Source organism: Chiloscyllium punctatum, chromosome 14 (genome assembly GCF_047496795.1).
Source record: "Chiloscyllium punctatum isolate Juve2018m chromosome 14, sChiPun1.3, whole genome shotgun sequence".
Taxonomy (NCBI): domain Eukaryota; kingdom Metazoa; phylum Chordata; class Chondrichthyes; order Orectolobiformes; family Hemiscylliidae; genus Chiloscyllium; species Chiloscyllium punctatum.
The window spans coordinates 87,870,863-87,894,718 of NC_092752.1; positions in this window are offsets into that span (position 1 = coordinate 87,870,863).

Sequence of the window (23,856 nt, forward strand, 5' to 3'; positions counted from 1 at the left end):
AAAATGAAATTAATGATGAAGATTATTGTTTGTGTTGTTAAGGGGATGCATGTTAATCAGACGAATAGGAAACCTTCCCTCTTCCTCAGTGTCTGTCTGGTGAAAATTGAGCACGTGACTGATATTGCAAAATGGTTCTATTGCTGCATCTGAAAGACAATATTTCTGAGCGGGTAGCGATCCCCCTAAATCTTAGTCTATATTCTGTGCTCATCTTTTAAACTCTCAGGGATCAGGATCATTGACAGTACGAACTGTACCTGATCATATGACAACAAATGGCCCGAAGGGAGGACCACCTATCTCAGGAACAAATCGACAACCAATTGCCCAGTATAGCAGGGGGCCATGCAAATTTTCGAAAGGAGCCCTGGTTAGCTGCCAGGAAATATGGAGTAGAGATAATGACTTGTTTTCAGGTTGGAAAGCTGTAACTAGTGGAACTCCTGAGGGATCAGTGTGAGTTTCTGAACAGTTTATAATCTAGGTTAATGATTTGGATGAAGGGGCTGAATGTATTGGAGCTCAGTTTGCTCATACACCAGGATAACCATTCAATAAGACGTGAAGTGGAGGCAGAGAGTCTGCAAGGAGTTACAGACAGGGCAGGGTCGTGAGCAAACCTTACGCACAAAAAAGAATATACAATGTCAGTGATGGGAAGTTTGTTTTGGAGGAAGCATAAAACAACAATAAAGAATATAACTGGAGGCAGAATTCAGAATTTGGTGGTACAAAAGGATTCGTGTGTTCTGGTACATACATCACAAGTTAGTCTACAGATGCAGCACGTGATTTGGGAAATAAATAGAATGATACTTTTTTCTTGCAAAGGGTATCAAGTATGATCTTAAGGTTGTTTTACTGCATCTGGAACGGCCATTGCTCAGACGGCATCTGATGTACTTCGTGTGGGTTGTAATTCCACTGGAGTAAAAAAACAAATTTCTTTTGAAACTTTTCACATTTTTTCTCTTTACTAGTTCTTGCGATGAAGACATTATGTTATGAACGATCAGAAGTTTAGGCCTGACAATGAGAAATGCTCTTATTGACCATATACGTTTTCGAGCTAGTGAATACTGGATGAATATTCCATCTTCCACGGCAGAATAAGACTGGGGATGTAATTTAAGAAGAAAATGCATTCATTTAAATATGGATATTTTGAAGATATTAATAGTTGTATTATAAAAGTGTCCGGAACATAGAAACACATCTTCAAATCTAATGGGGCGATTTGTTATGAAAGAAATGGCTGTGTGTCCGACGGCAGCAATAATGTACCTACATGGAGCAGGGAACGTGATGGAGTCGTACAGTTCAGATACTGTTAAAATAGACCTCATCTGGTCCAGTTTGCGACTGGAGAACGTTAATATGTGATTGAATTCAGAGAGTGGGGAAACGTAACCTTCCTGGGAAGGAACAGCCTGTTCCCTCTCTCTCTGTCTTCCTTTTTCCAGCAATGTGTGTGAGCTGAAAACTCCTCAGTCATCTTTACCACACATGGAGAATTCCTTTCGATGAATCACTGGAATTGCCCCACTGTCTGAAGTAAAGGGAAATCAGCTGTTCCAGGAAGTTATCCCATTATCAGTAGCTTGTAAGAGCAGAATAGCTGCATAAGCTGACTGATATTTGGAACAATAATCCATGTTTCCTGCCATCATGAGTTCAATTAATATTCGATCAAAGTGTATTCAAGTTAACACTCTGCAGAGATGTTATTTTTCAGTTTGTCATCAAACCTGTTCATGTGTCAGTAATTTTAGAGAGGGAAACATCGGTACTCAGATTTGCACTATCCAAAATATTTGTCATTCATTTTTCCATTGTAGTTTGAGTAACTTTGTTTGGGTCATAAACTTGTCAATTGTAGCAGATTAAAGAATCCTACCTGACTTGTTCCTAACTCTGACCCAGTCTGAGACCTATATTGTTGGTCATATCACCAAGTTATTTATATTAACATTTACAATGATCAGTGGAAGTATGGGACGAGGAAAGGGAATAGTGACCTGAACTATTGATTGGTGAGCCTGACGTGGGCACGTGAGGGATAGGATTGAGACATTCATTTGCAGGCGCAACTACTGATTAGAGATAGTCAACATGGCTTTGTGCATGGGAAATCATATCTAACAAAGTTGATTGCGTTTTTTGAAGAGGAAGCAAGAAAAAAATGAAGGCAGTTTGGTAGACACTATCCATAGAGTCCTCAGCAAGGTGTTCGACAGGATTCTACGTGGCAGACAAGTTAGTAAGGTTAGATGACAAATGGATCCAAGATGAACTAACTAATAGACTACATAATTAGAGTGAAGGTAGGAGACAGAGGGTGGTGGAGGACAGCTTTTCAGACTGGAGCACTGTGACCAATGGTTTTTTTTTAGATTAGATTACTTAACACAAGTAACTTAACATGGTGTAACACAAGGTGCTGAGTCCACTGCATTTATCATTTATATAAATGATTAGGACATGAAAACTTGCCTTTTTGTTATGTTTACGGATGACATAAAAATTGGAGGTGCAGTGGCCAGCAAGATTTACCTCTGTGTATAATGGGATCTCGATCAGATGGGCCAATGGGCCAAGGAGTGACAAATGAGTTAAATTTAGATAAATGTGTAGTGTTGCTTTTTTGGTAAGATAAAACAGGGCAGGACTTACATAATTAATGTTGGAGCCCTGGGGAGTGTTTTCGAACAAAAGGGTGCAAGCTCATAGATCTTTGAAAGTGGAGTCACAGGCAGACAGGGTGGGGAAGAAGTGGTTTGGGATACTTGCCTTTACTGGTCAGTGCTTTGAGTATGCAAGTTGGGAGATCATGGTTCGATAGGGCAGGATATTGTTGAGGCCAGATTTAGAATACTGTGTTTAATTCAGTTCTGTTTGCTGGAGGAAGGCTGCTTTTAAACTTGAAGCGGTGGCAAAACGTTTTACAACGATATTGCTGAGCATGGAGTGAATGAGCTACAGGGAAAAGCTGTGCAGACTAGGGTTTGTTTACTCTGGAGCATCGGACGTCGAGGTGTGACATTACAGAGGTTTATAAAATCGTGAGTGACATGGACAATCTGAATAGCAAGGTCTTTTTCCCAAGTCTGGGACTCCAGAACTATAGGATAAAGGCTTAAGATGAGAGGAGAGAGAGATCGTAAATGGACAGATTTTTCATGCAAATTGTGGAGTGTGTATTGAATGAGCTGCCAGAGAAATTGATGGAGGCTGGTACAATTTCAACATTTAAAAGGCATCCGGATGTGCTTATTAATAGGAAGGATTTAGAGGATTTGAGCCTAATTCTGACAAATGGGTTGAGATCAGATTGGAATGCTTGGTTTACGTAGACAGGATTGCCTGCTGTACGACACTGTAAGAAAGATGAGAAGAAATTCTAAAGGGGCTTTTTGAGCGGGAATTCTCTTCCCCAGAGGTATGTGGTGTCTCTCTCTTTGTTCACGTTTATTCAAACTGTATTCGTTAAGTATTTGACGGAGATTGAGACATGGATAATTGGATACAAACAGGATAGTGGGGATGAGACCACAACCTGATCATCCACAATCTTAGTGTTTGGTGGAGAAGGCTCATACTGTTTAACGATCTAATCCTGGCTCTGAATCTGATGTTCTTGTGTTCCATTCAGACCCACAAACCTGCTAGTCAGGAGTAGTTGGAGGCAACGTACTGCCAGAGCTCCCCAGACTCTCTGGAATAGAGAATTCCTGACATTCACTACTCTCTGTTTGAAGAATTCACTGCCTGCTCCTGCATCATGACCGATCAATGTGAGAGATAGAGGTTAATAAAATGGCTTAGCTAAGAGTGAGTGGCCCTGATATCAAGGCAGTATTTAACTGAGGATAACATCAAGGAGGCTGATCAAAATTACACTTCATCAGATTCCATTGCAAACTCTCCAGTGTTTGGAATCATTCAGAGCACAAGCGTAGTCTGAGACAACGTTCAAGCCTATGCTGGTAAACTGTCCATAACATTCATGGAACAGTTATGCAGATGTCTACAGCAAAAGGAAGGGTTGAATCAGCACATCAACCTGGCTTCATACGAATGATGGGAAGCCATTCAGCCCATCAAAACTTGGCAAGAAGAGGGTCAGTCCATTCAGTCCCTCCCGGCGGTTACACAGAAAGAAAAGTACTCTGCTCAGCCCCACACGTCACTTACACGGGATCTGAAAGTGACCACTTTCCACCTGGACTCACTTAGAAAGGAACAGGAAGAGGTCACTCAGCTTCTCAAGTCACTAACACAGGAACAGGAAGATTTCAAGGATGCTTCAATATCATTAACACATGGAGCAGGAACTCCACAGAGGGACTGTGCCATGTTATTCATTTGACGTCATTACTCAAAATACATCTGTGTTATGTTAGCGTGGTTGTTTGGCAGTCGGATTGAAGCCATTTTTAAAGCCAGTCTCAAAAGCATCTTCCACAGCTGAGTGATGTTCTTTCTGAAAGTCAAATGGGTGAGGAATGGCTAACTGTTTCAGACTGAAGGTATTGTGACTTTTGACAGGATTGTTAAAAATATAACGTTGAGTGCAGGGTCACACAGCAACTGCGCATTAAAGTGTCTGTGCATCTCTGTCAATCGAAATGTGGGTTCTACACAGGCGTGTAAACTATTGGGAATCGAGCATCCGAAGGGAAATCTGGAATTTCTCATTTTATCAATGGCTGTTTGAAACATCATAATGAGTCTGTAGCCATCAAGTTTCAACTTCTTATTCTCTCACAGTGCTACAGGTTAAAACACATAGTTACTGCACTATCTCCTGATTGTACTATCGTGCCAGGGTTTAGTCTGGTGAAAATATTTGCACTGTCTCGCTGATATGGAGATCATTATTTATAAAGCAGACTCAGTCTGTATATAATGCTCCAGATACTCTTTCAAGAAAACACTACCACTGAGTAAGATATATTTACTCGGTTACTTTAATAATTTTGCTCAACAGACCATATATCCTTTACAATTAGATTTACTTGCTGCCCCATATGAATTATGTTAGTGACTTAAAACCAGGGACTTCCAGGTCCTTTTCAACAACAGCACTTCCCTAACTCTCGCAATTTAATAAACAATAATGAGAATCATCATGTTTGTTGTTCCGATCTGATTCATTTTATACCTTGTGAATAGATATTGCCCAAGCACTGATCCTTCTGATACACCACAAGCCTTCCACACATTTGGCCCTTTATCCAATTTTTAATCTATTCAGTATATTTCACCGTACCTACCCATGAGTCTAATAGTCTCCACTCACCTGTATTAAACCATGTCAAACCTCTTCTAAAAATTCAAACACTCCACTCCCACTGCATCTCAATTGTCGATGTCAGAACCACAATCTCCACAAACTGCAGAAGCTTTAGCAAAGATCATTTCCCTCTCCCGAATCTAGGAGGAATCTACCAAATCATACCATTGTTCTCCAAGTGTTCTCCAAAGAAGCAGTTGACAATGTAACATTATGTTTCTCTATATCTCAGCAACTATAACGACAGCACCAGTATTGCCGATGGAGTTGATCAGCATATTCAGGGAACAGAGATAGAGAGAATATAACTCAATGTGAATAGGGACCCACCTAAATTGGCATGATATTCAGGAATATAGGAAAAGGGAAAATTTAAGAATAAGCTCCCATTTTATTTTCCTTCATCATCATTCCCTTCGTTTGCTTTTCATTCCTCTCTCTCTCTCTCTCTTTTCCTCTCTCTCGATGGACATTTCTCCATCCATTCAGCTAATCTCCCCTTCACTCATCTAGCCATCCGGATATAAAAATATTATTTGCCAGTTGCTTTCAGTTCTGATGTAGGGTCACTATACTCGAAACGTTATCTCCTTTTCTCCTGACAGAGGCCGTCATACTCGATGAGATTCTCCAACATTTTCAGATGCTAGGTAATTTCAGTTCAGATATCCATCATCCACTTTTCCTTGGTGTATTTCACCTTTCATGTTGCTGTTTACCGGGATGCCAGCATCACTGGCAAGGGCAGCATTTGTTGTCCATCAATAATTGCTCTTGACTGCGAGGCCATTTGTCAAGACAATATAGAGCCAACCATATTGTTGTAGGTCTGCAGTCACACTTATATTCTTTACCAAAGGCTATCAGTGAAATAATAAAAGAAATCATGATGGCTTATTGTTGATGTAAGTAAAATGAGGCTTCATTCCAATTGTTGTCATTCGAATTTAAGTTCTCTCATTGGATCTGGTAGGATTTGAAGCAATGCCTTTAAAGTCATAACTTGTGACTCTGAATTACCCATCCAGTGACATTCTTACTCTGATATGGCATCCCTGTTATGAAATAACTGGAGCGACAAGAACAAGTTTATTGTCAAGATATTTGTATCTGGAAGAATGGTCAGAAGAGAACTGGAGCCGTAAAATCAGAAGTTAACAAAGGGTCAGATGACAGCTAATTCAGCCACAGTACTGAGGTTGACAGAATACAGAGACACATAACAGTTGAGGGCTAAAGAGACACTTAACGGTCTGAACAGCCTTGTTCCTTCTTAGATGTTTATGAGTGAGGAGTCTGAAATTGATCGAAACGCAGTTTGTGACTGAAACTGAGGGTAACAGGTTATGTATTTGTTAAACTGAAATACCAATAACTTTCACCATTGTTTATAGAATTGACAGGTATAGGCTTACCAGGAACATCAACAAGAGTGAAGATGAGGTAGTCACCTGCCTGAATAATCTTCAGTACGGCTCTCTCTCAATGTTAACATTTAAAAATATCATCTATGTTATAATTTCGTTTTGCATTATATTCCTGTACGTTCTGCAGCCATTTCATTTATACCACTGTCAGCATTTCCTCCACAGTGCGCATTCCTGCCCATTTCACAATAATTCTTGATTCTGTGCTTCAAAATCATTCAATATTTCTGTCTCTAATTCTCTGCGGGGAAGAGAGTTTCAAAGACTAAAAATGATTCGAGAAAGCAAAAAATAATCTCATCGGGGTTTGAGGATTTATTGTCTCCTTACCATAATTCTTTTGGAAGCAGTTCAGAGATGTTTCACTTCATATATTCCATGGATGAAGGGTTTATATTATGGAGGCTTTAACAGGTTACTCTTGGAATGAGAGGTGTTCTTGTTGAAACGTGCAAGACCTCATGGAGAGTGGATCAGGTAGATACCCACTGGGTGTTTGTATAATCCAAACTTGTTGTCATTGTCATAGACCCTCTCCAGATTGGAAGCAGGACATTCTGCTCACCGAGTCCACACTGACCAACCGAACTGCATCCCACATATCCCTGTCCCCAACCCGAAACACGTAAACATGCGTTCCCCATGACAAACCCACATATCTATGGGCACTATAGGCAATTGCGCATAGCCAACCCACTCCCAGCTGCACATCCTTGGGCTTTGGGGGAACCTGGAGCAATGGCAGGAAAGCAACACAGAGTTCAATGTAGCTAAGTGTGAAGTGATTCAATGGAGTTCAATGTAGCTAAGTGTGAAGTGATTCACTTTGGTAAGAGTAATAAAAAGATGGATTACTGGGCTAATGGTAGACTACTTGGTAGTGTGGAAGAGCAGAGGGATCTTGGTGTCCATGTACACAGATCTCTGAAAGTTGCCACCCAGGTAAATAGTGCAGTGAAGAAGGCATATGGCGTACTGGCTTTTATTGGTAGAGGAATTGAGTTCCGGAGTCCTGAGGTCATGCTGCAGTTGTATAAGACTCTGGTGCGGCCGCTTCTGGAATATTGTGTGCAGTTTTGGTCGCCATACTATAGGAAGGATGTGGAGGCACTGGAACGGGTGCAGAGGAAGTTTACCAGGATGTTGCCTGGTATGGTAGGAAGATCCTATGAGGAAAGGCTGAGGCACTTGGGGTTGTTTTCTTTGGAGAAAAGAAGGTTTAGGGGTGATTTGATAGAGGTGTACAAGATGATTAGGGGGTTAGATAGGGTTGACAGTGAGAACCTTTTTCCGCGTATGGAGTCAGCTATTACAAGGGGGCATAGCTTTAAATTAAGGGGGGGTAGATATAGGACTGATGTTAGGGGTAGGTTCTTCACTCAGCGAGTCGTAAGATCATGGAATGCCCTGCCAGTAGCAGTAGTGGACTCTCCCTCTTTATGGGTATTTAAGCGGGCATTGGATAGGTATATGGAGGATAGTGGGTTAGTGTAGGTTAGGTGGGCTTTGATCGGCGCAACATCGAGGGCCGAAGGGCCTGTACTGCGCTGTATTGTTCTATGTTCTATGTTCTATGTTCTACATGAGGAAAATGTTCAAACTTCACATGACGGGTCGCCCGAGGTTGGAATTGAACTCAGCTCCTTGGTAATGTGAGGCAGCAGTGGTAATCACAGATCCACAATGCTCCTTCGTTAGTTCTATTCGTTACTTGTGGCTGACTAAAGAAATCTGTCTGACTTGTTCTTATCACTGAACCTGACACAGTCTGAGACCTTTATCACTGGCCATATCACCAAGCTGGTTACATTTAAAATTTGTTGTGAGTAGTGGAAGAGTGGAAGTAGGAAAGGAAACAGTGACACCCTCCAACCTCAGTCAGAACATGATTGAGGAAAAGTTCACAAAATGGGATTTCATTCCAGTGGGAAGTCTCTTTCCCAGAAGTTTGTGAGGGCTGAATCTTTATATTATATCAATGCTTGTTCGTCTGATTGCCCATATACAGGAGAATCAGGGATAATGGTGCTTGGAGAGAAAAGTGCAGGTGGGACCACAATAAGATGAGCCACGACCTTATTTACTGGTGGAGTAGAATGAAAGGACCGAATGGCTCACTCGTGTCCCTCAGCCCTATGTTCTATGTTCCATTCAGCCCTTCAGACCTGCTACACAGGGGCAGATCGAGCCCACTCCGATGCTTAGATGCAGTTTCGTCAATGTACTTGGAAAATCCAGGCTGGGTCAGGAAGTGACACCACCTCCCCCCACCCCCAGGCACAGGCTTCCCCTCTCTTTAACTTTTGCTCCCGATGTGGGTTATGTTACACACCCATATTCACTGTGACTACAGCCTCCTTCCTCACCCAGGGTTAACTCAAACAAGTCCTCTTCTCCTCCTGAATGCAACATTGTACTCCATGACTTCCAGTAAAATATTCAGCTAATTTCCAAAATCATAACACGAGAACATAAGAAATAGAAACAGGAGCAGGCCATTCAGCCCCTCAAGCTCGTCCTGTCATTTAATATGGATATAGCTGACCTACTCCAGAGCTTAACTCCGCTCTCTTGTACCCCTGAACACCTCTCTGGGTTTGAGAATTCCAGACATTCACTTCCTTCTGAGAGAACATATTACTCTGCATCTCAGTTTGAAATCAATATTCCATATTCGGTATCTATGTCCCTGAGATCAATACCACACCCAGCAGTGGAAACACGTTCTTAATATCTAACTTGTCAAGTCCCTCGGGATCTTGTATTTTTCAGCATTATTACTCCTCATTCATTTCAACCACAGTGAGTAATTGTCTCCCCATTTTAGAGGTTCTCGATAACACAACCCTTTAATCCCGGAACCCGCCTAAATTACCAACCTAGCTACTTGCTGCATCAGCATGCAGACGTTATGTTTCATTCACAGGACCACTCCAATCTTTTGGACTGCTCCTTTTCTGGAAGTTCTCTCCATTGTATAACAGCCTGCCTTTTGATTCTCAGCGTCATCCTCAATCTCGGATGTATATTGCTATCAGCTCTCTTCTTCAGGCTATTAGTATAGATTGTCAAAAATTGATGCCACGGACTGATATCTGTGGTACTCCAGCAAATGCACTTTTATCATAACCATCCATTAATCCTGACTCTCCGATTTCTATGTGTTAACCAATCGTCTTCCCATACTAACACATTATCTGTCAGACTATGAGCTTCTGTCTTGCGTAAGAATCTTTATTTTGTGATACCTTGTGGAGAATCTTTGGAAAGCCTCATGTCTACCAGTTCCCCTTCATCCCTGTTACGTTCTCAGGGATCTCCAGAAATACTTCACATGATTTTAAAGGACAAAATATGAATTTCAGTTCACAAAACCACACTGACCCTGCGTGAAACTTTTCTAATTGTCCATGCTGGCCAGCTTTTCCAAACTAAATTAGTCCCATCTGCTTGCATTTGGCCCATATGCCTCTAAATGTTTCCCATTCATATGTTTGCCCAAATGTCTTTTAAATGTTACGGCTGTACATGCATCTGACAATCTTCCTCTGACAGCTCATTCCATACCCACACTACCATCTGTGTAAAAGCATTGCTCCTTCTTACATTTTAAATCTTCCCATTTCACCTTAAGCCTATGCCTTCTATGGTTGAACTAACCCATCCTGTGGAAAAGACCTTGGCTATTCACCCTATCCATACCTCCCAGGATTTTCTAATTTCTATAATGTCACCCAGCAACCTCCTTCACTCCATCTGATACTAACTTCAAGATCAAGTATTTAAAAATAAACATCGCAAATTTGAAACAATACTAAAAGTGGCTGGTAAACAACACACAGTCCAAACTTCATATTGTCAATTGCTTTTCTCAATGTTACAATACTAAGGCAGCATGAAAATTTTACTGGTGTCAATAAATAGTCAAACACCCGAATTCCTTTTTCTAAAGGGGGTGATGACAGTGAAAACTTCCTTTTGGCCAGATCTACACAATGCCACATAGTTAACATTCTCCCTCCTGACCTCCCTATGACATTGTATGGTTGTGTCTTCTTTATCTTGCACTGAAGAGAAGGAACCCCTTTCCCCCATTCATATCTTAATTTAAAACTATTTTACATCATCTTCTCGTTCACCACTGCTAAACGTCCGTTTGTCTGTTGCCACACCCTCTTTTCCCGGTCATCCATACCCCACCTCTTGCAAGGGATCAAAAGCCCATTTTCCAATCATTATCAGTTCTGAAGAAGCATCGCACTAGACTTGAAACAATAACTCTGTTTCTCTGTCTCTGCAGATGCTGCCTGACCTGCAGAATTTCTCCAGAAATGAATAGGACCAGCACAAATGTTAAAGTCAGCAGATAATTATGGATACTGGACATAAAAATGCAAAAATTGCTGGACAGACTGGGAGCTTTGTCGAAGAGTCACTGGAAGAATTAAATCGCTGATATTACAGATAAAAATGGGTTAACATGTGATGCTGAAAAACCACGGCAGCAGCAGAAGCAGATTTTCTTTCAATCATAGTGTGTAACTTTTCCCCCAGGATAATCCCTCGGTCTACTATTGCCATCAAGCTAATCCATAGTTAAGTGACGAGTGTGTGTGAACATGCCAGAGTCAGAACCATATGTACCTTGACGATAACTCGTTAAAGCTATCGGACTGGATTGGTTACACCCCAAACAGTGGAACTCACATCTGATGGAGAGTGAGAATTGATCCCAATTCAAACAGATCAGATCTAAATTCTGCAGTGCTGCCACATCCAGGAATAAAGGTCGATGGAGCATTAACATTAAACAACTTACTGGCGGAGAGGACTCCTGAAATATGTCCATCCAAAATAACGAACAGCCGTGTACATCTGTGTAAAAGACAGGGTTGTAGTATCTACACCATCCTCAGCCAGAAGCGTGGTGTTGATGATCCACCTCATCCTCGCCATGATACCCACAAAATCACAGATGGCAGTCTTTAAGCGAATCGATTTGCTGCATGCAACATGAAGAAACCGCTGAACACAGTAGGTATGACAAAGACAATGGGCCCTGACCCCATTCCTGCGATAAGATTGAAGACTTGTGCTGTACAACAGTCCGTGTCCCTGGGGAAGCTGCTTCATTCCAGCTCCAACTCTGACATCTCCCTGGCAATGTGGAAAATTAGTCAGCTATGTCCACACCACTAAGAGGACAATAATTACAATCTGACCAATTACCACCCCCCTCTGTCCCATCACAGTATTCAAACGAAAGGGAGTCATTTCCGACAGATCTGTCAAGCAACACAGAAATAACATGCTCAGTGTGATTTCAGATAGGTCCCCATGTGGAGATGGTGCTACTGTGGAAATGTCACTGGATTACTAATGTAGACCAGGCCAATGCTCTGGCAGCTGGCGGAAGTTAAAAACAATTAGTAATACATCGAGTTGTAAAATCTGGTCAGTGTTAGTGACCTTGAAGCCAATTTGCAAACACCAATTTTCTTCCCCAATGTACTTTGAGGAAGTGAATCTCCCGTGCTTTCCTTGTCTGGTCTAAAACTAACTCCGAACACACAGACATGTGATACACTCTTCAATGGTTTCTAAATTGGCCAAGGAAGACACTCAATAGCGTCAAACTGCTCTGAAGTCTTAAAGGATAAACCCGGACAGAACACTCAGCACCAGCATCAGTATCAGAAAAGGGAATGAGAAACACAGTCCTGTTGTCCCTGCAGAGACCCCTTTCTTAATATCTGAGAGCTTCTGACAACATTGTCAGAGCTTTTCCACAGACTGCACAGAAACATCGGGAAATGAGTAGGCCAATCAACACACTGAGCCTTTCCCCATTCCAGCTCAATGCGGTTTTCCCAAACAATATACATATCCCGCAACATGATTAACCATCAGAAAGTTATAAAATAGGAACTGCAGTAGTAGAATGTTCTACCCCATTCAATACAATGACAGCTGATCATTTATCTCCACACTATCAGCCTGTTATCGCCACCCTTTTACTGTCTAAAAATCTTTGTGTATAATCAGTGCCTTGGTTTCAACAGCCTGATCTGGGAGAGAACTCCTTAGGTTCACCAGTCTCATCTCAATGCAGTTTGGCCAGTCCACACCTAATACTGTGGCCCATGGTGTTAGACATTTCATCCAGGGGAATTATAATCCGTGCTTCCAATCTGTCTCACCCTGTCAGAGTTTTATATATCTCACTGTGATCACCACTCATTTTCCTAAACACCATGGAATTCAGGCCCAGTCACGTCAAATTCTGCTCCCACAACAGGCCTGTCATCCCAGAGATCAGTCTTGTCATCCTTCACTACTCTCCCTCAATGTCAGCTTTGTCCTTTATTAGATAAGAAGACCAAAACTGCACACAATACTACACAATGTTCGAGATGGTGGCTCACCAAGGCCCTGTACAGCTGCAGTAAGGCAACCTTACTCCTGGAGTCAAATTCCCCTGAAATGCAGGTCAACACATTATTTATCTTACTAACTGCTTTCTGCTCCTGCAATATTGCTTTCAGTGACTGGTGTACAGGGAGATCCAGATCATTTTCAATGTAACAGCTCCCATTTGATGAGCCTATATACACTGGTCAGCGTGCCAATACCATTCCCAATATTGAATTCTGCATTCTGCCCTACATGGACCTCGGAGGCTGTGCAGACGGAAACAAATAAAGGAGCATAAGTTCGTTTATAGACCAACATTTTAGACCCAATCCATTTTCAAATGGTCGGCAGCTGTTCTATTTATCCAACGAATTGCACAACGTCACATCTACCCATACTGCTCAACATGTGCTAAACATTCTCACCACTTATCTCAATCAATTTAGAGCTTTCTACATCCTCCTCACCCACTGACAATCCAACATGGTTTAGTGCTGTCAGAAGGATGGGAAATATTGCATTTGGTTCCCTCAACCAAATGTTGGATGCGTGTTAGGAATAGCTGAGGTCCAATCCACGATCCCTGTGATACACCATGAGCCTTCTTCTCCAATAAAAGGGTCATTTTATTCCGGTTTTTCTGGTTCAACGGCTCCTTTGCTGGAGCTTATACACTCTGACTTGCTTTTTTCCCTTATTTTTCCCCCTCTCTTTTCTTTCTGTAACTTACTGACTTGGTAGCTTGGACAGCATCAGCAGCAACGAGAGCCCAAACATGCAGACTTTGAATGGACTCAGGGCATGGCCCTCGAGAGGTCTCAAGTGGAGTACAGTGTATGGACCTTGAGCTGGGCCCAGTGCAGAGGATAGTGTGTCCCTGATTACATTTTCGAAGCAAGCACAGGACCTGGAATTGGCGATTGCTACATCAGCAGAGGCAACGTGTGTGAGGTAGGCCCAGGAGCAAAAGGTGATGCCAGAGGACAGGGGACTTCGTTGTTGGTTGGGTGTTGCCTTGGTGCTGATGAAGTAGATGATGGAAGGGAATCATGGCAACATCGGTGAGGTAGGCACAACAGTAAGAGACATCTCTCTGACATTGGAGGGTCTGACACTGGGGGCAACGAGGCAGTGATGGAAGTGTATTGTCCCAGTGGCAAAGATGGCACCTGAGGATCAGCAACTTCGATGTTGGTGGCCTCTGGTGTAGATGGTGATGAAGCTGATGTCCAGTGATGGGGGATGCAAGTGTCACCGACAGTAAGGCGCTGACTCAGGACCCATGGACTTTCTTCTAGCTATACCTTCATTTTTTCTCAATATTCAGTTTTCAAAATATTTAAAACGGTTCCAGTTTGAGGCGGAAATGTCTTGTATTTACCCTGTAAAATACACCTGAGAGTAAACTCAAAATCGATATCAAAATATTCCACTCATTGTTCCCTGCCAGCTGTGCCGTGCTTAGGCCATGTCCATATGTTAGCCCCGGTTCCATAAGATGTGATGCTGCACATTAGTTTTGGGACTTTACCGAAAAACTTTCCAAAAATTCAAATCCATTACATCCATTGCTTCACCATAATTAACTAACCAGCCAGTATCTCAAATATGATTCCCATTTCATAAATTTATGCTGAAGTTGTCTATGTTCATTACTTTCAGTCCTAATATTTTCTATAAAACCATGTATTTACTAATTTCATTCTATTCTTTTTTTTAACCTGACTTGGGTTTCCTAGTCGTGCTGGGAATTTGTTTTTTGGTTTGTTGATGTTTTCCTCTGTAAAGACAGAATTGAAGTACTTGCTTCACGGTTCCGCCATTACTCTGTTTTCCATTCTCCATTCTTTGTTTTCAGATTGTAATAAACTGCTATTTTTCCTTTACTTTCAAAATAACATACTTTTGGGAGCTATTGCGGTTGAGTCGTATAACCTTTACTAATACGTGTTTTCAGAAGTCAGCAATTTCTGCCTTAGGCTGCTCAATGACTACCCTTCCACAATCATGCAATCAGAGAAGGAGATATTCTGCACCATCAGAAATACAGCAGGATAAACATATTCCCACATTCCTAAATGCAGCCTGTAGCTGGGAATGTTATGAGAGTCTGATGCTGGTCCATTTACTTCTTAACGGTTGTTAGGTGACCCACGGCAACATTTTAAAAGTCATTAAATGTGATTTATTTTCAGGGGAGATCCAAGAGCCTTTGATGGGGTAAAAAAGAGGCTGAGGGAATTCAATATTCAGTATACTGTAAGATACCCGACAATATTACGTTACAACCATGGAGTGTCCGTGTTTAATTTTGACTCACTAGAAAATGCAATGGACTTCCGGGACACCTTAAGATAGATTGGCTGCCTCAAATAGTATGGACAATCATGTTCTCTTTGTTTCCTCTGTGGTTTGCCTCGTTTACCTTTTCATTTCTCTTTCTCTGTTTTCTCCTTTCTTCCTATCCTCCCATTAATCTTTTTATCTCTAATTTCCTTTTCATTTTTCTTAGTACAGAAAGGGGGCAGTGTTCGTGGGGAGGTGAGGGAATAGTGATGGAGCGTTACATTTCTTTTCACAGGACTGCCTTGGATCTGGATGGGACGGGTTGAGTACCCACTTCTAATTTACTTGTTGTAAAACACATTTAACTCTTTAAAGTTTGTTTTGTCTGGGTTTGGCGAGCAGCTTCAGCGAAGAGGAGCCAAGGGGGATTAATGGGTAGTATGAGCGCTCCCTGTGGGGAAGTAGGGAGAATCACCTCTTATTTGTGTTTTATGTAGGTTCATTGTACAAGGAGTTGTTAGGAGTTTTGAGTTGGTCGTTTTTGCAGTTGTATTTTCAAGTTTATATGAACTGTTTACCGCTTTCTCGCAGTGCGCAATAAAAGGGGACCTTCCTCACAGTAGGGTCACTGGCTGTTTCGGATGGCTATGGCTAACCGCTCATCTAAATGGTGCACCTGGAACATTAAATGGGAGTAATTCACCAATTGATGCTTTCAGGCCTCAGAAAGGAAAGGGTCAATGTAGCCTTGGTGCCTGAGAAAAATACATCTAACCAATAAGGAACATTTAAAGTTACAGAAGAGAGTGTTTGGCTGGATATTATTTTTATCCTTTAATTCAAAATGAAGAGGAGTAGCTTTTCTCATTCAGAAGAACCTTCTATAACAGTTGTTTGTCCAAATTAAGGACGAATGTCACCTTTTTCTGATCCATAAAGCTTTAGTGCATAGAAATGAACATGGGAGAGAGTCAGAGATTCATAGAGATATACAGCATGGAAACAGACCCTTCGGTCCAACCCATCCATGCCGACTAGATATCCCAACCAATCTAGTCCCACCTGACAGCACCCTGCCCATATCCAAAGAAACACTTCTTATTCATATACCCATCCAAATGTCTCTTAAATGTTGCAATTGTACCAACCTCCACCACTTCCTCTGGTAGCTCATTCCATACATGTACCACCCTTGAAAGGTTGCCTTTCAGGTCTCTTTTATATCTTTCACTTCTCACCCTAAACCTATGCCCTCTAGTTCTGGACTTCCCAACCCCATGGAAATGATCCTTTGCCTATTTACCCTATCCATGCCCCTCATAATTTTGTGCAACTCTAGAAAGTCTCCTCTCAGCCTGCGATGCTCCAGAGAAAACAGCCCCAGCCTGTACAGCCTATCCCTAGAGCTGAAATCCTCCAACACTGGCAACATCCTTGTAAAACATTTCTTGAAGGAGACCAGAATTACACGCAATATTCCAACAGTGGTCTAAACAATGTACTGCACAGCTGCAACATGACCTCCCAACTCCTGTACCCAATACTCTGAACAATAAAAGAAAGCATACAAACCGCCTTATTCACTATCTTATCTACCTGTGACTACACTTTCAAGGAGCAATGAACCTGCACTCCAAGGTCTCTTTGTTCAGCAACACTCCCTAGGACCTTTCCATTAATTGTATAAGTTCTGCAAAGATTTGCTTTCCCAAATTGCAGCACCTTGCATTAATCTGCATTGCACTCCATCTGCCACTTTTCAGCCAATTGGCTCAATTGGTCCAGATCCTGTTGTAATCTGAGGTGACCCTCTTCGCTGTCCACTACCCCTGCAATTTTGGTGTCATCTGCAAACTTACTAACTGTACCTCTTATGTTCGCATGCAAATCATTTATGTAAATGCAAAAAAGTAGTGGACCCAGCACCGATCCTTGTGGCACTCCACTGGTCACAGGCCTCCATTCTGAAAAAAAAACAACCCTCCACCACCAGCCTCTCTCTTGTACCGTTGAGCCAGTTCTATATCCAAGTGGCTAGTTCCCTTGTATTCCATGAGATCTAACCTTGCTAATCAGTCTCCCACGGGGAACCTTGTCGAATGCCTTACTGAAGTCCATATAGATCGCATCCACGGATTTGCCCTCATCAATCCTCGATGTTACTTCTTCAAAAAACTCAATCAAGTTTGTGAGACATGATTTCCCACGCACAAAGCCATGGGGGCTATCCCTAATCAGTTCTTGCCTCTCCAAATACATGTTCATCATATCCCTCAGTTTGCCCACCACCGAAGTCAGGCTCACTGGTCTATAGTTCTCTGGTTTGTCCGAACCACCCTTCTTAAACAGTGGCACTACGTTTGCCAACCTCCAGTCTTCCGGCACCTCACGTGCGACTAGTGATGATACAAATACCTCAGCAAGGGGCCCAGCTATCTCTTATCTAGCTTCAAGCAGTGTTTTCGGCTACACCTGATCAGGACCTATGGGTTTATCCACCTTTACACATTCAAGAAATCCAGCACTTCCTCCTCTGTAATCTGGACATTTTGCAAGATGTCACCATCTATTTCCCGGCAGTCTATATCTTCCGTATCCTTTTCCACAGTAATTACTGATGCAAAATATTCATTTAGTATCTCCCCACTTCTCGGCGACTCCACACAAAGGCTGACTTGCTGATGTTTGAGGGGCCCTATTCTCTCCCCAGTTTCAATAGACAATAGACAATAGATGCAGGAGTAGGCCATTCCGCCCTTTGAGCCTGCACCGCCATTCAATATGATCATGGCTGATCATTCCCAATCAGTATCCTGTTCCAGCCTTATCTCCATAACCCTTGATTCCACTATCTTTAAGAGCTCTATCCAATTCTTTCTTAAATGAATCCAGAGACTGGACCTCCACTGCCCTCTGGGGCAGAGCATTCCACACAGCCACCACTCTCTGGGTGAAGTAGTTTCTCCTCATCTCTGTCCTAAATGGTCTCCCCCGTATTTTTAAGTTGTGTCCTCTGGTTCGGCACTCCCCCATCAGTGGAAATATGTTTCCTCCTGCCAGAGTGTCCAATACTTTCATAATCCTATACGTTTCAATCAGATCCCCTCTCAGTCTTCTAAACTCAAGGGTATACAAGTCCAGTCGTTTCAGTCTTTCCGTGTAAGGCAATCCTGCCATTCCAGGAATTGACCTCGTGAACCTACGCTGCACTCCATCAATAGCCAGAATGTCTTTCCTCAAATTTGGAGACCAGAACAGTACACAGTACTCCAGGTGTGGTCTCAGCAGGGCCCTGTACAGCTGCAGAAACACCTCTTTGCTTCTATACTCAATTCCTCTTGTTATGAAGGCCAGCATGCTATTAGCCTTCTTCACGACCTGCTGTACCTGCATGCTTGCCTTCATTGACTGGTGGACAAGAACACCCAGATCTCTCTGAACAGCCCCTTTACCTAATTTGATACCATTGAGGTAGTAATCTGCCTTCCTGTTCTTGCCACCAAAGTGGATAACCAGACATTTATCCACATTAAACTGCATCTGCCATGCATCTGCCCACTCACCTAACTTGTCCAGGTCACCCTGTAATCTCCTAACATCCTAATCACATTTCACCCTACCACCCAGCTTTGTATCATCAGCAAATTTGCTAATGTTATTGCTGATACCATCTTCTATATCATTTACATATATTGTAAAAAGCTGCGGTCCCAGCACGGATCCCTGCGGTACCCCACTGGTCACTGCCTGCCATTCATAAATGGAGCCGTTAATCACTACCCTTTGTTTCCTATTAGCCAACCAATTCTCTATCCAATCTAGTACTTTGCCCCCAATACCGTGCGCCCTAATTTTACTCACTAACCTCTAGTGTGGGACTTTATCAAAAGCTTTCTGAAAGTCCAGGTACACTACATCCACTCGATCTCCCTCGTCCATCTTCCGAGTTACATCCTCAAAAAATTCAAGAAGATTAGTCAAGCATGATTTCCCCTTCATAAATCCATGCTGACTCTGTCCTATCCTGTTACTATTATCCAGATGTGCCGTAATTTCATCCTTTATAATAGAGTCCAGCATCTTTCCCACCACTGAGGTCAGACTAACTGGTCTATAATTTCCTGCTTTCTCCCACCCACCCTTCTTAAAAAGTGACACAACATTAGCCGCCCTCCAATCCTCAGGAACCGACCCCGATTCTATTGAACTCTGGAAAATAATCACCAGCGCATCCACGATTTCCCGAGCCACCTCCTTCAGTACCCTGGGATACAGGTCATCAGGTCCCGGAGACTTATCAACCTTCAGACCTGACAGTCTCTCCAACACCAAATCCTGGCAAATAGAAATTCCCTTAAGTTCAGGTCCTTCAGCCACTGTTACCTCAGGGAGATTGCTTGTGTCTTCTCCAGTAAACACAGATCTGAAGTACCCATTTAATTCCTCTGCAATTTCTTTGTTCCCAGTAATATATTCCCCTGTTTCCTTTTTGTCCTTAATATATTTGTAAAAACCCTTTGCATTCTCCATAATTATATTTGCAAAAGCTATCTCATGTCCCATTTTTGCCCTCCTGATTTCCCTCTTAAGTCAGCTCCTACTTCCCTTGTACTCTTCTAAGGATTCACTTAATCTATCCTGTCTATACCTGACATATGCTTCCTTCTTTTTCTTAACCAAACCCTCAATTTCTTTAGTTATCCAGCATTCCATATACCTACCAGCCTTTCATTTCACCCTGAATGGAATATACTTTCTCTGGATTCTTGTTATCTAATTTCTGAAGGCTTCCTATTTTCCCTTTACCTACGAAAATCTGCCTGCAATCAGCTTTCGAACGTTCTTGCCTAATACCGTCAAAATCGGCCTTTCTCCAATTTAGAACTTAAACTTTTCGATCTGGTCTATTCTTTTCCATCACTATTTTAAAATGAATATGGTCGCTGGCCCCAAATTCCTCCCCCACTGACACCTCAGTCACCTGCTCTGTAATATTTCCCAAGAGTAGGTCAAGTTTTGCACCTTCTCTAGTAGGTATATCCATATATTGAATCTGAAAATTGTCTTGTACGCACTTAAGAAGTTCCTCTCCATCTAAACCTTTAACACGTTGGAAGTCCCAGTCTATGTTTGGTAAGTTAAAAACCCCTACTATACCTACCCTATTATTCTTACGGATAGCTGAGATATCCATACAAGTATGTTTATCAATTTCCCTCTGACTATTGGGGGGCGGGGGGGGGGTCTATAATACAATCCCATGAAGGTGATCATCTCTTCCTTATTTCTCAGTTCCACCCAAATAACGTCCCTGGATATATTTCCGGGAATATCCTCTCTCAGCACAGCTGTAATGCGATCCCTTATCAAAAATGCCACTCCCCTCCTCTCTTGCGTCCCTTTCTATCCTTCCTGGAACAGTAAGCTGTCAGTCCTGCCCATCCCTGAGTCATGTTTCTGTAATTGCTATGATATCCCAGTCCCATGTTCCTAACCATGCCCTGAGTTCATCTGCCTTCCCTGTTAGGCATCTTGCATTGAATACATGCAGTTTAATTTATCATTCCTACATTGTCCCTGCCTACCCTGACTGTTTGATTGACTTCTGTTCTCAACTGTACCAGTCTCAGATTGTTCTCTTTCTTCAGTATCTCTGTGGGTACCTCCCCCCTCTACCACCATACTAGTTTAAATCCACCGAGCAGTTCTAGCAAATATCTGTTTCAGTATATTACTCCCTTTCCAATTTAGTTGCAATCTGTCCTTCTTGTACAGGTTATTTCTACCCCAAAAGAGATTCCAATGATCCAAAAATGTGAGTCCTTCTCCCATGCACCAGCTCCTCAGCCATGCATTCATCTGCTCTATCCTCCTGTTGCTGCCCTCACTAGCTCGTAGCGCTGGGAGTAATCCAGATATTAGTACCCTTGAGGACTTCTTTTTAAATATCTGCCTAACTCTTTCTAATCTCACTTCAGAATCTCAAACTTTTCTTGTCCTCTATCGTTGATCCAATGTGGACAATGACCTCTCGCTGAGCCCTCTCCCCCCTTGAGAATATACTGCAGACTCTCTGAGACATCCTTGATTCTGGTACCAGGGAAACACCACTCCATTCTGCTTTTCCTCTACTGGCCACAGAAACGTCTGTCTCTACCTCGGATTACAGAATCCTCTAACACAATTTATCACTTGGAAGCCGATGTACCACTCGTTGCATTAGAGCCAATCACAATGCCAGAAACTTGACTGTTCGTGCTACGTTCCCCTGAGAAGCCATCACCCCCTACATTTTCCAAAACACCATACCTGTTTGAAATGGGTGCATCCACAAAAGACTCCGCCCTGGGTGCCTACCTCTCTTACCCTTCTTGGTGTTAACCCATCTTATGTGACTGTATCTGAGACTTGCCCCCTTCCTATAACTGCCATCCATCACATACTGCTGCTGTTGCAAATTCCTCATTGCTTCTAACTGACTATCCAAACGATCCATTTGATCTGGTCAGACTCGTATCCAACAGCATTTATGGCAGATATAATCCGCAGTAACCCTTAAACTCTCTTTAAACTCCCACATCTGACAAGAAGTACACATCACTGCAAAGGCCAGTTTTGCTCCTTCACAATTTACAGACCCCAAAAAAAACACCGTCTTATTCCTCTACAAAACACTGCACCAGGTTAAAGTAATAGCGATTGCTTTTATTTTAAGTTTAATCAAGAGTGTTATCTCCAAAAACATATGATCAAGAAAGAACCAACTATACTCACTACTGCAGCTTTTCTATTGTACAGAATTAAAACAACGATTTACTGATCTGATTCTGTATTGTGAACTTCGCCCAAACAGGTTTCTTCAAGATTAGTTGTGAAATTCACTGTTTGTTAGTTTTTGCAGACGCACTCCGATGTCCAGCGATACATGAATTCAAAAACAGCAAAGGCAGTAATTGTGCAGGTTCTCTCCATCTCTCTCTTTCTCTCTCTCTCTCTCTCTCTCTCTCTCTCTCTCTCTCTCTCTCTCCATCTTCCCGCCCCCACCCCCGCACTGTCCTCACCACGTGCTTCTTTTGTCTGTTCTTGCCGCTTTTGAAACTGCTGTTGTTTTGACATTGTTTCTTTTTCCCCAAAGTTCCAAAACAATGCAACAGCATATAAAGCAGTAATTGCTGCTCCTGGAATTCGAGGAAATCACCTCCAGCATCTAAAATACCTCAAAAAACTTTCTGCAGCCAGAAAGTTTTCCCGTCCTCCATCTTGCACCTGGTAAACCCTTCAAATTAACGGATGCACTCTCCAGGTTGATGGCCCTTGGGGGGCGTCATATAATTTTAGGGGGAGACTTTAACCAATAATGGATCCCAAGGTGGATAGGGTCTTTCGGGTTCTCAACGACATTTTCCTGCAATCTAGGCAGCTGGTGTATCTAAACAGGGAGCTGGGCTTGGTGGATGTGTGGAGATTGTTCACCCTTAGGGTAAGGACTTCACCTTTTTACCTAACCCACATAAGTGCCAAACTAGGATTGACATGTTTTTGCCCTATTGGCCTTTTTGAATTCAGTGCTGTCCTGTAGAATTGGGAACATAGCTATTTCTGATCATGCGACAGTGTACATGGAGGTTTATGATGGTGGCAAAGGGACGGGCTCACAGCAGTGGTGCATGTATACCTTCCAACTGAGGGATAGCTAATCATAGAGTCGTAGAGACGTACAGCATGGAAATAGACATTTAGATCAAACACATAAATGCCAACCAGATGTCCCAACCCAATCTTGTCCCACCTGCCAGCACCCAGCACACATCCTTCTAAACTCTTCCTATTCATATACCCATCCAAATGCCTCTTAAATATTGTAATTGTACCAGCCTCCACCACATCCTCTGGCAGATCATTCCACATGCGTATCACCCTCTGCGTGAAACAGTTGATCCTTGGGTCTCGTTTATATATTTACACTCTCACCATAAACCTATGCCCTTTCATTCTGGACTCTGCGACCCCAGGGAAAAGACTTTATCTATTTCTCCTATCCATGACCCTCATACTTTTGTAAACCTCTATAAGGTCACCACTCAGGCTATGACGCTGCTGAGAAAACAGCCCCAGCCTCTCCCTGTCAGTCTCTCCCTGTAGTTGCAGTCCTCCAACCCTGGCAACATCCTTGTAAATCTTTTCATAGCATCTTTCCGATAGGAAGGAGTCCAGAATTACACGCAATATTCCAACAGTGGTCGAACCAATGTCCTGTACAGCCACAACATGACCTCCCAACTGCTGTACTCAATACTCTGACCTATAAAGGAAAGCTTACCAAACGCCTTTCTCACGATCCTATCTACCTGCGACTCCACTTTCAAGGAGGTATGAACCTGCACTCCAAGGTCTCTTTGTCCAGCAACACTCCCTGGCACCTTGCTATTA